Source organism: Sphaerodactylus townsendi, linkage group LG05 (genome assembly GCF_021028975.2).
Source record: "Sphaerodactylus townsendi isolate TG3544 linkage group LG05, MPM_Stown_v2.3, whole genome shotgun sequence".
Lineage (NCBI taxonomy): Eukaryota > Metazoa > Chordata > Lepidosauria > Squamata > Sphaerodactylidae > Sphaerodactylus > Sphaerodactylus townsendi.
The window spans coordinates 120769509-120783992 of record NC_059429.1 but is presented as its reverse complement, the minus strand read 5'-3'; the positions used below and the strand labels follow the sequence as shown (position 1 = coordinate 120783992).

General features: G+C 49.2%; 1 long non-coding RNA gene across 1 annotated transcript in view; it reads right to left on the bottom strand.

The window, feature by feature from the left end:
• Positions 1-535: 535 nt before the first annotated feature.
• The window catches only part of LOC125432432, a 28021-nt gene continuing 14072 nt past the window's right edge, over positions 536-14484 (bottom strand). Inside the window, exon 3 of the long non-coding RNA XR_007244470.1 lies at positions 536-571. This is a non-coding gene — a long non-coding RNA (uncharacterized LOC125432432). The remainder of the gene's footprint in view (positions 572-14484) is intronic.

Below are 14484 nucleotides of genomic sequence, written 5' to 3'. Positions count from 1 at the left end.
CTGGCATCAACAAGGACCTGTGTTTTTTCTGTGGTTACTCCCACTTTATGGCATGGGCTTCCCAATGGGATGGGGGCAGGGCAGGGAGGGAAGGGGAGGGGAGGGGGGAAGAGTCATCCTTAGGGGTGATGCACAGCTGACTTATTCATGGAAGCTTATAATATAGTGAAGGCTGCAGACCCGAGGTGGGATCCAGCAGGTTCTCACAGGTTCCCGAGAGTAGGTTACTAATTATTTGTGTGTGCCGAGAGGGGGTTACTAATTGGTGATTTTACCACGTGATTTTTGCCTTAGTTACGCCCTCCTCTCAGCAGTAGCGCGCAGAACTTGAAGCAGTCTAGCAGGAGGTGCACCGGCGTGCGTGGCAGCCTGCGCCTGCGTGCATTTGTTTCCCGCCCAAGCACCGGCGCAGCGGCTGCGTCCTTGCCACAGCCCCGCCCAGGAATGCCCCGCCCCCAGAATGCCCGGCCACGCCCCCGTCGTGCCCTGCCATGTCCCATTGGCGCTACGCCACAGTTTGAATCCCACCACCATGGGAACCTGTTACTAAAATTTTTTGATCCCACCACTGCTGCAGACATTTTGTCAGGGTTGGGGAAATTTGGGTGGTTTCTTGTCATTTGCAATTTTGATTGTGCATCAAAAGCTGCCTTGAGTGGTCAGGGATTTAGCCTTTACAGGAAAAAATGAAAACAACTAGTGAAGGTAGGCATCTTATTTGCCTGTTTATGTCAGGGACCCTCTAGGCAATCACATCCCTGCCACTGCTCATCTGCTCGGTGGGCAGAAACTAGGGCCAAAGTGGAGGGCGCAATTGTCAGCTATCCATCTGGTGATTGCTAGAGTTACCCTACCCCCTCCTGAGTACCTCTAGGAATCACAAGGAACTCTGTGATCAGAACTTCCAGTAAGTAGCCAAGACTTGATTTTTCTAATTTTTTTTCTCTTGGGAAGCATTGCCTGTCAACCCTATGAGATAGGGAAATGTCTTTTCATGCAAGATCCAGACCCCAAATTTTTCACACTGTTTCAAGCCTGTTCATTTATCTTAAGCGTATTAAACATCATGATATGACGTTACCCCAGGGGCATATTCAGGCACCACCCATTAGATCATATGGGAGGTGCAAAATCACCCCCATGCCCCTCCCACAGAGAAGCATCCCCACCTGGCACTCCGCCCCACCCCCCGCTGGCCAGGACTGCTGCCTTCCTCCTCCGCCGGCTGAAGGAGCAGCCCCCCCAGGCTGCCGACCTCCTCCACTGGCTGTAAGTGGGGCGTGGGGGGGCATGAGGGAGTGCACTTGAGCAGGTGTTGCCCCAGATGCCATTTTCTCCCAGTATGTCTCTGCATTACCCCATGGGTCAGTAATGATCCAGTGCTTGCATGCTTTTTACCTTCTTGTGAGAACCTATCAATTAAGACCGTCATCAAAAACTTTATTGTCCATTTATGCTTCCTGATGGCTGCAAGGGACAGACCCTTCTTTTTTCTAGCATCTTAATTCCTTAATCTCCACCCCCACATCTATCTTTTAGTGCCCAGGAAAAAATACATTTGCTTGCTTTGTAAGGCTACCATTCACCCACTTCTGGCAGGAGGATCCCCTGGCAGTCCCCTGTTCCCCACTGGCATTCCATGCAACAGCAAGGTGGAAATGAAGGCGAGAAATAGATGCTGTGAGGTCACTTCCAGTTGCTTAGCAGGAAGTGATATTGGTCGTTTTCCCACTTACCGTCTGCTGCGCACTACTCTACCAAAGCAGCACGGGGTCCCCCGGCACTCCCCACTACAGGGGCGGCGACAACACAGCTGCCCTGACTCTGCCGCTCTCCCGCCCCCTCAGCACGCGTCATTCCTGGCGCTCCTCAAAACGGCGCCTTTTGATGACGTCGTGGGGGAGCCTGGGAGCGCGCCAGAAATGATGCGCGCTGAAAGTAGCGCGCAGCAAAGGGTGGTCATGGTAAGTGGAGAAACGACCACAGTGGTGTCAGAAGATCACTGTTCAGATAAGTTCCATCCCCACCAGTCGGTGGCTTAGGTTTTAAAAAAGGGTTCTGCTGATATATTTTTTTCTTCCTTACTGTATTTTTCGTCTTGACTCTGAGGTTGGCAGTGGTCAGTCAGCTTCCACATACCCTGACATGGCCCAGTCTAGCCTGATCTTGTCAGATCTGGGAAGCTAAACAAGGATGGCCCTGGTTAGTACTTGGATGGGAGACCACCAAGGAAGTCACATAGAAGAGACAGAGAATGGCGAGCCACCTTTGAACATCTTTTACCTTCAAAACTCTATGTCATCCCCAAAAACACACCTTGCAATGTTTTAAATCTGATTTTAATGTTCTAAACGTTCAAATATTGGTAATATTGTGCTGGCTAGTGATGATGTATTTTAATGCTGCTGCTTGGTTTAAATAGCTTGATTGCTTTATTTCAGATCGTTTGACAGCAAGATTCGAGTCCAGCAGCAACTTCATGAAAGTTTCAGGCAGGTAGCCACGTTGATCTGCAGTGGCAGAGGAAGACCAGCAAAGATTCTGAGAGTCAGAGATCCTTTTGTCAGATATCTGCTAAAGAGAGGTGTGATTCCCTTCAGCAGGTATCTGGTCAGCAAAAGTAAGAGAAACATCAGCATCCACTGAGGAATGGAAAGGGGACAACCGGGTGATATCGTCAGCAGGAGCTCCTGGAACAATGCAGTTGGGGAAGGAAGGGCCCATTATGCATGCAATGCTTACCTCAGGGCTTTTCGCTGCGGAGTGGGGCTGTTGTGTAGTCTCGTATTTCTCTGTTTACATGCAAGAGGCATTCACTGTCTACTCTGCTGCTTGCTTGCTGAAGTCTCAAGGGGCCTCTGCTTTTCCTGGTTCTCTTAACTCCACCCACCAACTCCCTCTTAAAGGCACAGATCCCATCACACTGGATGTTACAAGATAAAGGGCTTTGTTAAAGCTCCTTAAATTGCAGTTATATTGATATACCTGTGATTGCAGTTAAATTGATATTGGAGCCCCTTTCCACAAATAACCCTCCTATAGAAAGAGACAAAGCAATTCCCTGGACCACACTGTGCTCAAGAAAGGGACCCACAGCTGATATCTCTCCCTCCATCCCCCCCCCACACACACACTTCCTGCTGCTGCTGCTGCTGCTCCAGGAGGAGATAGAGGTTTGTTATTAAATGGTCAGTCCACCATTAGTCATTCATCTTACAGACACTCCCTCACCCCCAGCCTGTTGTTAACTGCAATGACTCTAGAAGTGAGACCATGAGGGAAATGATTACTCTGCCATTTGGAGGCTTTCAAATACAATAAACGACAGCGATTTTGAAGTGATTCTCTGTTTATATCAATATAATAAATAACAAAAATAAAGTAATAACGAATCTGAAAAGGGGGAAGGAGAAAAATGCAAGAGTGGGAGGGGCTGTTGGTGGGTGGGGGGAAGATCTCTGGGACAAAGCTGAGCTCACTGGCAAATCTCCCCCACTCTGACAGCAAAGAAAATTAAAGTGGTGTTGGTTGATGTGGTGGAGAATGGAAATTGAAAGCGGGGCTCGCCATACAAGAAAGCTTGCTACGACGGATATTCACCCTTGCCGCACAGCAGACACCTTGTGCTTAACAGGCCAAGCAAGAGCTCTGCGTAGGTAACAATACTCACATAAACAAAAATCGATAACAAACAACTTGAAAGTTTCAGGTGGGTAGCCATGTTGATCTGCTGCATAAGAACAAGATTTGAGTCCTTCAACATCTTAAAAACCAGCAAGGTTTCCAAGGTATAAGTTTTTGAGAGTCAGATATCCCTTTGTCAGATACCTGTTGGAGGTTGCCCTGAGCGGCTTCACTTTGCCTCACCCTAGGCCCCCCCCAACTGCAGTGGTTCTTCTGGGGGCTTCTGCTGACATCATCACCCAGTTGTCCCCCTTCTTGGTCTCTGGTTGATGCTAATTTTCGTTACTACAGTATTTTGCTGGTTGTCCCCTCCTGTTTGCCTAGGTTCTGTTCTTATTGATTATATTGCTTTTATGGGTTTTCTTTATAGGATCCAACCGTGAGTTACCTTGACATGGTCTTGCCTTTTATACATATACACAAAGGCTTGCTAACAAAACCTGAAACAAATAGAGATGTGCTCTCCTGCCTGTTTGAAGAAGCCCGAATCCTTCCAAGCACAGACGAGCCTCACGTGTCTGCGTGTGTTTTCAGTTATTATCGAAGATCAGTGGCTGCATATCTCAGGAGTCTGTTTTTGTCTTCCTTCCCAAGCCTTTTATTATATTCTCAAAAGTTAAGGATGAAAAGCTCTGAAGCAATTAGGCATATCCTTGATGACCCCAAGGCCAAACACGCTCGATAAAAAAAAACCCAACACAAGTCTCTCAGCGGCAGGAGAAATTATAGGTTGCTGGAAGAGATTATTTTGTATTTTTCAAAAGGCGGTCAAAACAAAGGGACGGTGGAATGTAGACAGCTGGTTTGCCCACACTTTGGACCTTCTACACACAGTAAACATGACAACGAGATGCAAAAGAAAACCTGTGCTTGGACTGTTACAACATTTTTGAGGGCCCTCCCTTGTGAACAGGAATAGCTTGCTCAACGATTCGCTGGTAGCCTAGTAGTTTCAATCACAAGGTGAGATCAGAGTCTTCTGAGAATCTTTCTGGGGACCCAGAAGATTCCCCTCCCTCCATTCCCCCATACCACATTTGTTCTTCCTCATATTCCCCCCCCCAAAAAAAAAATGCTTGACTAGAGGAAGGAAGCTGTTTCTATTCTGCAAGGACCTATTGCCTATCTTCTGGGAGTTCCTGAGGCACTGGGATTTTGTACCCCTTCATTTTCGGATGACTTCGGTGTCAGTGAATAGGGAACAGAGGAGAAGAGGAGGAGGCTGGATTGATACTCAGCATTTCTATCCTGTAAGGAGACTCAAAGGGTATTACAGACTCCTTTCCTTTCCTCTCCCCACACCTTGTGAGGCAGGTGGGACTGAGAGAGTTCAAAAAGAATCGTGACTGGCCCAAGGTCACCCAGCAGGCTTCATGAGGAGCGGGGAAACAAATCCATTTCAGCAGATAAGAGTCCACAGTTCATGTGGGGGAGTGGGGAATCAAACCTGGTCCTCCAAATTACAGTCAACTGCTCTTAACAACCACACCACTTACTAGAGGGTGTGTGGAACAGAGTTATCAACTCTGATATGGGAAATTCCAGGGGATTTGGGGGTGAAGAGCCTGCTGAGAGCAGGGTTTACGGAGCGTGGGGACTCAGCAAGGTATAATGCAGTACATTCTCTAAGGCAGCCATTTTCTCCAAACTAACTGAGCTCTGTCATCTGGAGTTAAGCTGTAATGCTGAGACATATCCATGCCCCATGGAGAGATTGGCAACCTTAGATAGGAGATGTAAAAGGAGTAGTCAGACTGCTTCTTCAGCACTGTGTAAGTATGTACATGGATAGTAGAAATCAGTGAGGTTGCAAGTACCCTTTGCTAGGCACTGTTGTCCACATGGTAGGTTCCGTACACGCATGGTGCTGATACACTAGCTCAAGTACCTTCACGTCCATGACTGTTTCCAAATGTACAGTTGCCAACCTTCTGATAGAGTCTGGAGTTCCCTAGGAATTACACCTCCTGTCCACACTAGATCAGTTCTGGCTACTTTGGAAGGTGAGCAATACAGCTTTGCATTGCTGCTGAGATTCTGCTCCGCTCAAATCTTAGCCCTCCAGACCTCTGCCCCCAAATCTCCAGTAATTTTGCAAAAACCCAGAGTTGGTGACTCTGTCTGGATCCCTCTACCCTCTGCCACAATATGTGCAAGTTGAAGCTAGTGGTCTTCAAGCAAACTATAGTGGCCCACAGCCTTGCAGCTAAGGTCGTTTTTGGGGGGAACAACAATGGCACATACCTCCCCCCCCCAAAAAAAAATCCCTTCTTACAAAACTATTTAATGCCAACTGGAATTGTTCAATTTGAGGACATAAAAAGACCCCTGCTGGATCAGACCGGCTGGTCGAGCTCATCCAGAATGCTGTCTCACACAGTGGCCATCCAGGGGGTCAGAAAAAGGCCATTTAGGCTGAGGTCTTCCCTGATGTTGCCTCCTAGCACTGGGATTCAGAGGTTTGCTGCCTCTGAGTTTAGAGGTTCCCTTTAGTCACCAGGGCCGTAGCCACTGAATAGACCTATCTGCCATGAATCCAACCCTGACCTTCATAGCCTCAGGCTAGCCTGCTCTCATCAGATCTCAAAGCTAAGCAGGGTTGACCCTGGTTAGTATTTGGGTGGGCCTCCTCCAAGGGACACCAGGAAGCACGATGGAGAGGAAGGTAATAGCAAACCACCTCTAAATGTCCCAAGTCTCGAAAAGTCACCATAAGACAGTTGTGACATGATGGTTAAAAAGTTAAAGTAGTCTCTCTAAAAGCTTACTAGCTGTTGTGGGTTGTCTGGGCTATGTGGCCATGGTCTGGTAGTTTTTACTCCAATGTTTCACCCGTATCTATGGCTGGCATCCTCAGAGGTGTATCGTGGTGAGATGATTTCTCTCCTTGGTATAGTTTTGCTGTGACATATCTCTGAAAATGCCAGCCATACTTGCTGGCAAAACATTAGGAGCAAAACCTACCAGACCATGGCCACATAGCCTGGAAAGCTCACAACAGCCAGTTGATTCCTGCCACGAAAGCCTTTGACAATACATCTAAAAGCTAAATTTGAGCCCAGGCAGATTACCATATTTATTTTTTGACAACTGGAGGAGACAATGACAAACTGGAGGAGACAATAAACATCGTCTGCCTAGTAAATGTTGTGATAAGACCCCATTGGTCAGTTGATCCAGTTCTTGCACCCCGGATTACTTTTACCTTACCATGAATCTAATGCATTTTTACGGCTGTCCATACTTTTGAGGTAAACAATATTTATTTGTGGGGGGATTTCTGAGATTTTCACAGTGGGTACAGTGGAACCTCAGTTTTCATTGCCTTCGGTTTTCATCGGTTTCGGTTTCCATCGATTTTTTCAGTGAAAAATTTGTCTCGGTTTTCATTGATTTGCCTCGGTTTTCATCGATTTGCCTCGGTTTTCATCGATTTGCAGTAAGGTGCAGGGGTTTGTGGAGAAAAATCACCCGGCCAAAGCTGTTTCAGGCCATGTCTGCAACTTGTTTAATGACAATGTCGTGCCCCATTTCAGACAAATCTTAAAGAGGTGTCAGAAACAGACCTCTTGGGACAGCTTTCTGGTGTGACACTGGTCCACTGGCTCTGAAGCTGGTCCTAGTGTTTTGTTTGTTACTGTTTTCAGCATTAAACACTATGTTTATTCACACACAAAAATGTTTTTTGGAGTGTCTAGAATGGATTAATTGGATTTACATTGATTCCTATGGAAAAGTTTGCCTCGGTTTTCATCGGTTTTGATTTTCATTGATTTTTTCCGGATGGATTACCAACAAAAACCGAGGTTCCACTGTATAATGAAATGGGGGGGGGGGGGATTGGATGCATCTGTGAAGCACATCTAGTATGGAGAATGGCATTTTGCCTCAGCTGAAGACAGGATGCTGGGTCAGAAGAGCCCTGGTTAACCAGACTACAGGCTCTGCAACTTGCTTCCATCAATGGCAAGCCAGATGTTCCCAGGAACCTTGCAAGCAGGACAGTAGCGATGGGTTTCTCCCCAGCACCTGATATCCAGGGCATATTTTCTCTGAACATGAAAGCTCCATTTAGCATCAGCATCTACAGTCTGTTGGTACACATGAAGCAGCCTTATACCGAATGTGGTCCATCAGGTTCAGAACTGTCTACTCAGATTTGCAATGGCTCTCCAGGGTCTCAAGAGGAGGTCTTTCACACCACCTCTCCCCTGACTCTTTTAAGTGGAGATCCCAGGGATTGACCTGGAACCACCTGCACGCCAAACAGATGCCCTACCACTGAGCCATCTGGCCTCCATGCGTTTATTTTCCGATACAACCCTTGCAAACCATTCAACATCCCAACATTTGTGGCAGCAAATTCCATAAAGTACCTAGGCATAGTATGAAAAAGTGCTTCGTTTGGTCTTTCCATCGGTCAGGGGTGCTTTGATTGTGTGTTCCTGCAAGGCAGAGAGTTCAACCGGATGGCCCTTGTGGTCTCTTCCAACTCTATGATTCTATGATAATTTACATTTGGGTTTCTCATTCTCCAGATCCTTTCAGAGCTTTCCTGTTTGCATTTCTCTCCTCCTAAAAAAAAGATGATTGCGGAAGGCAATGGCCGATCACCCCGTAAACAAAGACTGCCAAGTCAACGTCATGATGTGACGTCATCCCATGGGTCAGCAATGACCCAGTGTTTGCACAGGGGGATACCTTTAAATAAGGATGACAGTTGTGCAATGAGAAAAGTGGGGAAACCTGTATCACAGATGTGCCAAGAAAGCTTCTTTCCTTTTTAAAGGCAGACTGGTTTATTAGTAGAAAAGGCCTTGCTTTAACTTAGACACACTCGTATGAAAGTGAAGGGATGCATTGGATTGGGGGTGTGTGTGTTCTGATTGCTCCCCATGAGGCTAGACTTCCTTGACTGTATTAACAATTCTTCTAATCAGCACACAAATGCACACTATGGGGTAACATCTTTGTTTCTGCTCTCTAGCGAAGGCATATTGCAATCAACAGGAGATCTGGAGGAGGTTAATATGTAATTTCCAGCTGACATTAGTGGAGCCCTCAAAAGAAATCTGGAAGCAGCCGGATATTTCTTGATTTGTATCGGGGAAACAGTAAAGGGTTGCCAACTTTAGGCAGGTAATTCTTGGAGGTTTGGGAGGGTGCAGTATGGGGAGCGGAGGAAAAGGAACTCATCAGTCCACCCTCCAAAGCAGCCATTTCCTCCACGGGATCTAATCAGTGGTGGGATCCAAAAATTTTAGTAACAGGTTCCCATGGTGGTGGGATTCAAACAGTGGCGTAGCTCCAATGGGGCTGGGTGGGGCATGACGGGGGCGTGGCCAGGCATTCCAGGGCGGGGCATTAATAATTTATCTGTTACTGTAAAAAACTCTTACTATAAAAAAAAAGTTCCTAATTTCCAGCTGGCATCTTTTTGTCCATAATTTAAACTCATTATAGCAAGTTCGATCGTCTACTGCCAACAGAAACAACTACTTCTCCTCTAATTGACTGCCTGTCAAATACTTAATACTTTCAAATACTTAATTTTGTTTCTAGAAATCAAAAGAAGGATACTTTCCTTAAACAAGGAACTTTACAATATTTCTTGTAGTAATGCACTGCTGACCCAGCAGCACCGTGGTAGAACGTTGGGACGTAGCGGACCCTCACGACCTTCTGGTCGCCACCGCACCCGCTCCTCTTCATGAGTCCGCGGGTCATGGGGAACTGTCTGGCTCAGTCACGAGGCGCCCAGGGACAATGGTCTTGCCCCAGGTGAGGATTAGGCTCAGGCGGCTGCACGCTCCTCTCCGCGCCGTGGCCAGGTGAATCATGCATCACATGATGATCTGGAGTCTCCCTGCTCCACGCTCATCTCCTACCCACCTCCTTTACACGCCACAATGAAACCCTAATAAAGGTGCCAGAGACCAGCACGGGAGGCAGAGTTGTCAGGATCCACGGAAATCCCGGCGCTTCTGTTGCTGGCGCTCTCCACCAGATAGAGCACCCTCCTCTGCGTCGCCTATTCCTTAAGCGGCGACCCTCGCGGGGATGACTACAAGCTGGTGCGAAACCGGGAATCCTCGAACCTCCACCCTGCTCGTGCATACCTGGGGAAGGGCGCGTCACGAAGTCCGCTGGATCGGCGATCCAGGGACCACCGTTCCGGTGCTCGCCTGTCCTCTGGATCGGCGCATCCAGAGACAGCGTCCTAGGACACTCTCGTCCGGCCGGAACACCGGGTGAAGTATGGGGAGCTTGCAAAGCAGGGCTTATGACAAGCACGTTAGCCGAACTGGCGTTAAGCGAAATGCGGCAGGGTCCCCGTAAAGAGAAGGGAGCTGCCAGTGGTTCGAGAGATTGAAGCTCAGTGTCCATGGTACCCAGGGGGGGACATTGAATCTTAGAGACTGGGAAAACATCGGCGAACGCTCTTAGCGACAGAGCCTCGGCGCGATGTCACTGCTACTGACGTGGAGACAATGTTATGTCGCCATCAGCCTGCACTGAACCTATGGCTCCCTTGCTGCCGGGCAGCCCTCCTTTCGATCTTTCACCTTCAATTTCAACCCCGAATTTTCTCTATCCACCTAAATTGGGCAGCTTCTGTCCTCCTTCTGCCCCTTGCTCCTCCAGCCCATTTCAAATTCTCCAGCGGCCCAGCCGCCTCTGTTCGCCTTCATTTTCTGAAGCCACTGCACGCATCCGTCAGAAGCGCGTATTAAGCGGGTTTCAAACTCTTTCATAGGCGTATTAGCCCACGATCTGCAAAGGGAAAGAAAACCTGACGGAAGGCGATGCCGATATTCTGCGCATTGTGGCGCGTCCATTTCACAGATACCGAGGGGAGGATGGCGTTGTTTGGCGGGTTGTCGAGTACCGCCCTTAAGCTACTATAACATCCTCACTGAGCTCCGCAAAGCGATGCGGGGCGTGGGAGTCACACCAGCCCCTATGTGAGAGGCATGCTAGAGGCGGTCGCGAGGAATCACTTAATGGTTCGGACTGACTGGAAGACCACCTTCCGCATGCCCTGGAGCCCTGCACAATTTGTGATCTGGGAGAGCGAAGTTCCGCCAGCAATGCTTTAGCAGGGCAGCCGCCTCATGGCGGCACCTACACCGCCGCGACAGCTTTCACGGCCGATGCCTTCAGTAACCCCAACAATCAGATTGTCTGCCCGTGGCCACCCTTACGATGCGCCTTCTGAATCGCCTACCACAGAAGCGTTTTGAAAGTCCCAATACGGACAGCCAACCCAAAGTTTTTCTAGCACCGGCAGAAGCCTCAAAGAGCCCTATGCTGAGTTTGTGAACAGGCTCCAGGAGGGCCCTCAAGAGGCAGGTTGACAGCGAGGGAGGCCAGAGAACTCCTCAAAGCGCCTTGCCAAGGAGAAACGCCTCCGCTGAGTGCCGCAGCGATCACAGGCCTAGGAAGGAGACGAGCTGGCCGACATGCTCAAAAGCTTGCCAGGATATCCGGTCTTTAAGCCCATCAAGAGCCAGCCTTCCCAGCCGCCGCCCTCTCCGGCTGCCGTGAGACAGCCCCAGGCGAGATGTCTCAATTCGCGACGAAACCAGGACCATTTCGAGGAATTGTAGGCTGCCAGTGAGGGGGCCTACAACCCTGGCGGAGGAGGGTCTCTCCCCCCAGAAGGCGAAGACCCCAGGAAAGTCTAAGACGAGCTCCCAATGCCCGGCTGGGAGGCAGCGCCGGGCATCTCCCCAGCCCGGAACCAAGATCCGCTTTTATCAAACCCCTTCCCCGAGGGCTCCCCGCATGAGATCTTTGCTGCCCCAGCTCAGTATAGTGATCCCTTCCCCACCACCGGAGACCATGGGGCTGGTCTTGCCAGCTTGCTCCCCCTATGTCTATACTTCCTGCTCTGCTAACCCTTCTACTTCCAAAGTCACCATGCCTCCGCCAGTGCTCCCAGAATGGCTTGCGCATTTCAAAATCTCTGCAGAGTCCACAGTCACTGAATTGCAACAGAAAGAAATGCTGGCGGAAGGACTGCCGTTTTGAACCCTCCTCAGAATGCCCCATAGCCACTCTACAGGACGATGAGGCATGGAAAGGGGAAGATGCTCACACAATGGCCTTAAGCCAAAGTCCTTCGTGAAGAAGAAGCCCCTTGGCCCCTCTCCAGCTGTAAGGTTCAAACCAGATCTCATAGCCTCTAAGCCCTGTGCAAAGCCCTAAGCTCAAAGCTCCCAGTGGCAGCAAAATCGTCAATTACCTCAGAGAGAGCAAGATCTCAAATCAGAGTTGTAATCCTCCTTGTTACTTTATATGTGCTCTGTATGCCTATGTATGTCCTGTATGTCTTGCGCCCTTTCAAAGAGACCCTAAGGTTCTCCCCTCATAAGAGGGATTTTTCCATTGCTTCTAAGCTATGCTCTTGTGCTTCAATTAAAGTTTTTCTCCTTCTGATTATGTGTGCCAATGCGGCCGAGCCAGCCCATTACAGCATCAACCTTAAACAGGGGCGCAGCTCGTGCATGCTCCCTAGGAGGCCGATGGGACCTGCTTCGGGTCACCTCCATCTTAGTTTAAACCCTCAAAACTCTTCTTCAAACCTTTCCTTGAGAACCTTTTTTCCAGCGCCGTCCATCTGAGCCTACACTGCCACATTGGCGTGGGCAAAGTTACATATGAAGTCAAAATCATTTTTCATGCTCCCACATTCTCTGCTGGCTCCTACTGGCTAGTCACAGTGCCAAGGGGGGGTCTCTCAGCCACACCTATCTTACACAGCCTCAGCTGTGAAGGTAGGAAGCGAGCTCAAACGGCCAAAGTCTCCTTACAGGAGGGAAAGGTAGAGCTGACTTCCAAACCCTTCCCCCGCCTTCTTTTCTGCACACCCTCCTTCTCTCTCTCATGGGCGTGGCCTTTGCCCCACCTCTAGATCTGGGATCTGACAAAAGGTTTTTCTTGCAAACCCCTCCCATTGCTGGAGTATTGATCAAACCTCCAAGCCCAGGGACATTCTCTTTTGCATCTTTCTCTAAATCTTTCCTATGAATGCTATATTGCGATGTGACTATAATTGTGAATTGTTTTAAGTTGCCGACCTGGTTGTGACCTCTCCCTTCTCCTAAGCCTTCGGGCAATTCCTGCCTTGTATCTCTTAAGCAGAATGTTGCAAGTGATGCGTTTGCCGAATGGGCCAACTGCGCCCTAGCAGAAAGCTTGGCCAAAACAAGCTGAAAGGGGAGTAGTCCCCCCCCCCTATCGACCCAATCAAGGTCTCATCCAGCAGACCATATCCAAAGTATCGTTCTCTATCAATCATTCAAAAATTGCCCCCCCCCCCCCCTCAGGGCTCAGGTCCTCTATTGTCATCTACTAACCCAGCCAGCTTGAAACCCTGGGGAAAGCGTTGCTTGTTTCTCTTCCATACAGGAGTCCAGCTCGCCATGCCAGGCCAGCCCCCATCCCGGAAATGGGCGGGCCTCCCTGGAGAGATCCCAGCAGTCAGCCCTGTCGAGGGAGGGCGATTGCCCCCCAGCCTGGGTCGAGATGGGAGGGATCTCTCTGGAGCCAGCACACCCATTCTTCCACAAGGATCCCGCAGCCCCGGCCCCCTGGGAGAGCGGCAGCCTGGGCCAGCTGTGGCTCAGAGGTTGATGCCGGCGTGTTGCTGCTCCTCATCTGGCCCGCCATTCTCTCTCTCCCTCTCTGCAGCCCCTGGCTGGAAACTTGGAATTGCAGCCAGGAACATTCCTGATAGATTAACCCTTGGAACTCTCCGCTGTTTTCAGCCGCAGAATAATTGCCGAACCGCGCCTTCTCTCACAACCTTGCTCGTGAGAGTCACTGAACCTGCAATGCTAAAGACTATCAGTAGCTCTCCCTAAGCTCTTGAGAAACCCATGGACTCTAAGCCATCGCTCTGTAGCTTTGGTAGTCAAACAGCAAGAGCCATGCATTGGACAATTATGCAACCACGGGTTGCCTTCCTTCTTTACATCTAGCCTATGTACTGTTTAGCTATGATTATTGTTTTCATTTATATGATGTCGCCTATCTACAAACATGCATGTCTTGTATATATTGTTGCCAACGCAATGTCTGATGCCTTGCCCCTTTATGCCCATTGGAGCCGACCTCCAAGGGAATTGTTGAGTACTATGACCCGATGACGGGGGCATGACGGGGGCGTGGCCAGGCATTCCAGGGCGGGGCATTAATAATTTATCTGTTACTGTAAAAAACTCTTACTATAAAAAAAAGTTCCTAATTTCCAGCTGGCATCTTTTTGTCCATAATTTAAACTCATTATAGCAAGTTCGATCGTCTACTGCCAACAGAAACAACTACTTCTCCTCTAATTGACTGCCTGTCAAATACTTAATACTTTCAAATACTTAATTTTGTTTCTAGAAATCAAAAGAAGGATACTTTCCTTAAACAAGGAACTTTACAATATTTCTTGTAGTAATGCACTGCTGACCCAGCAGCACATTGAGTAGAGACGTTGGGGCGCCCAGCAGGACCCTCACGGCCTTCTGGTCGCGACCGCATGCCCCCTCCTCCTCCCTATGAGTCACGGGTCATGAACTGTCTGGCTCAGTCACCGGGCGCAGGGACAATGGTCTTGCCCCCAGGTGAGGATTAGGCTCAGACGCTTACGCTCCTCTCCGCACGTAGCCAGGTGAGATCATGCATCACATGATGATCTCCAGGTCTCCCGGTCTCCCGCTCATCTCCCTACCCACCTCCTTTACACGCCCACAATGAAACCCTAATAAAAGGTGCCAGAGACCAGCACAGGGCAGAGTGGTCAGG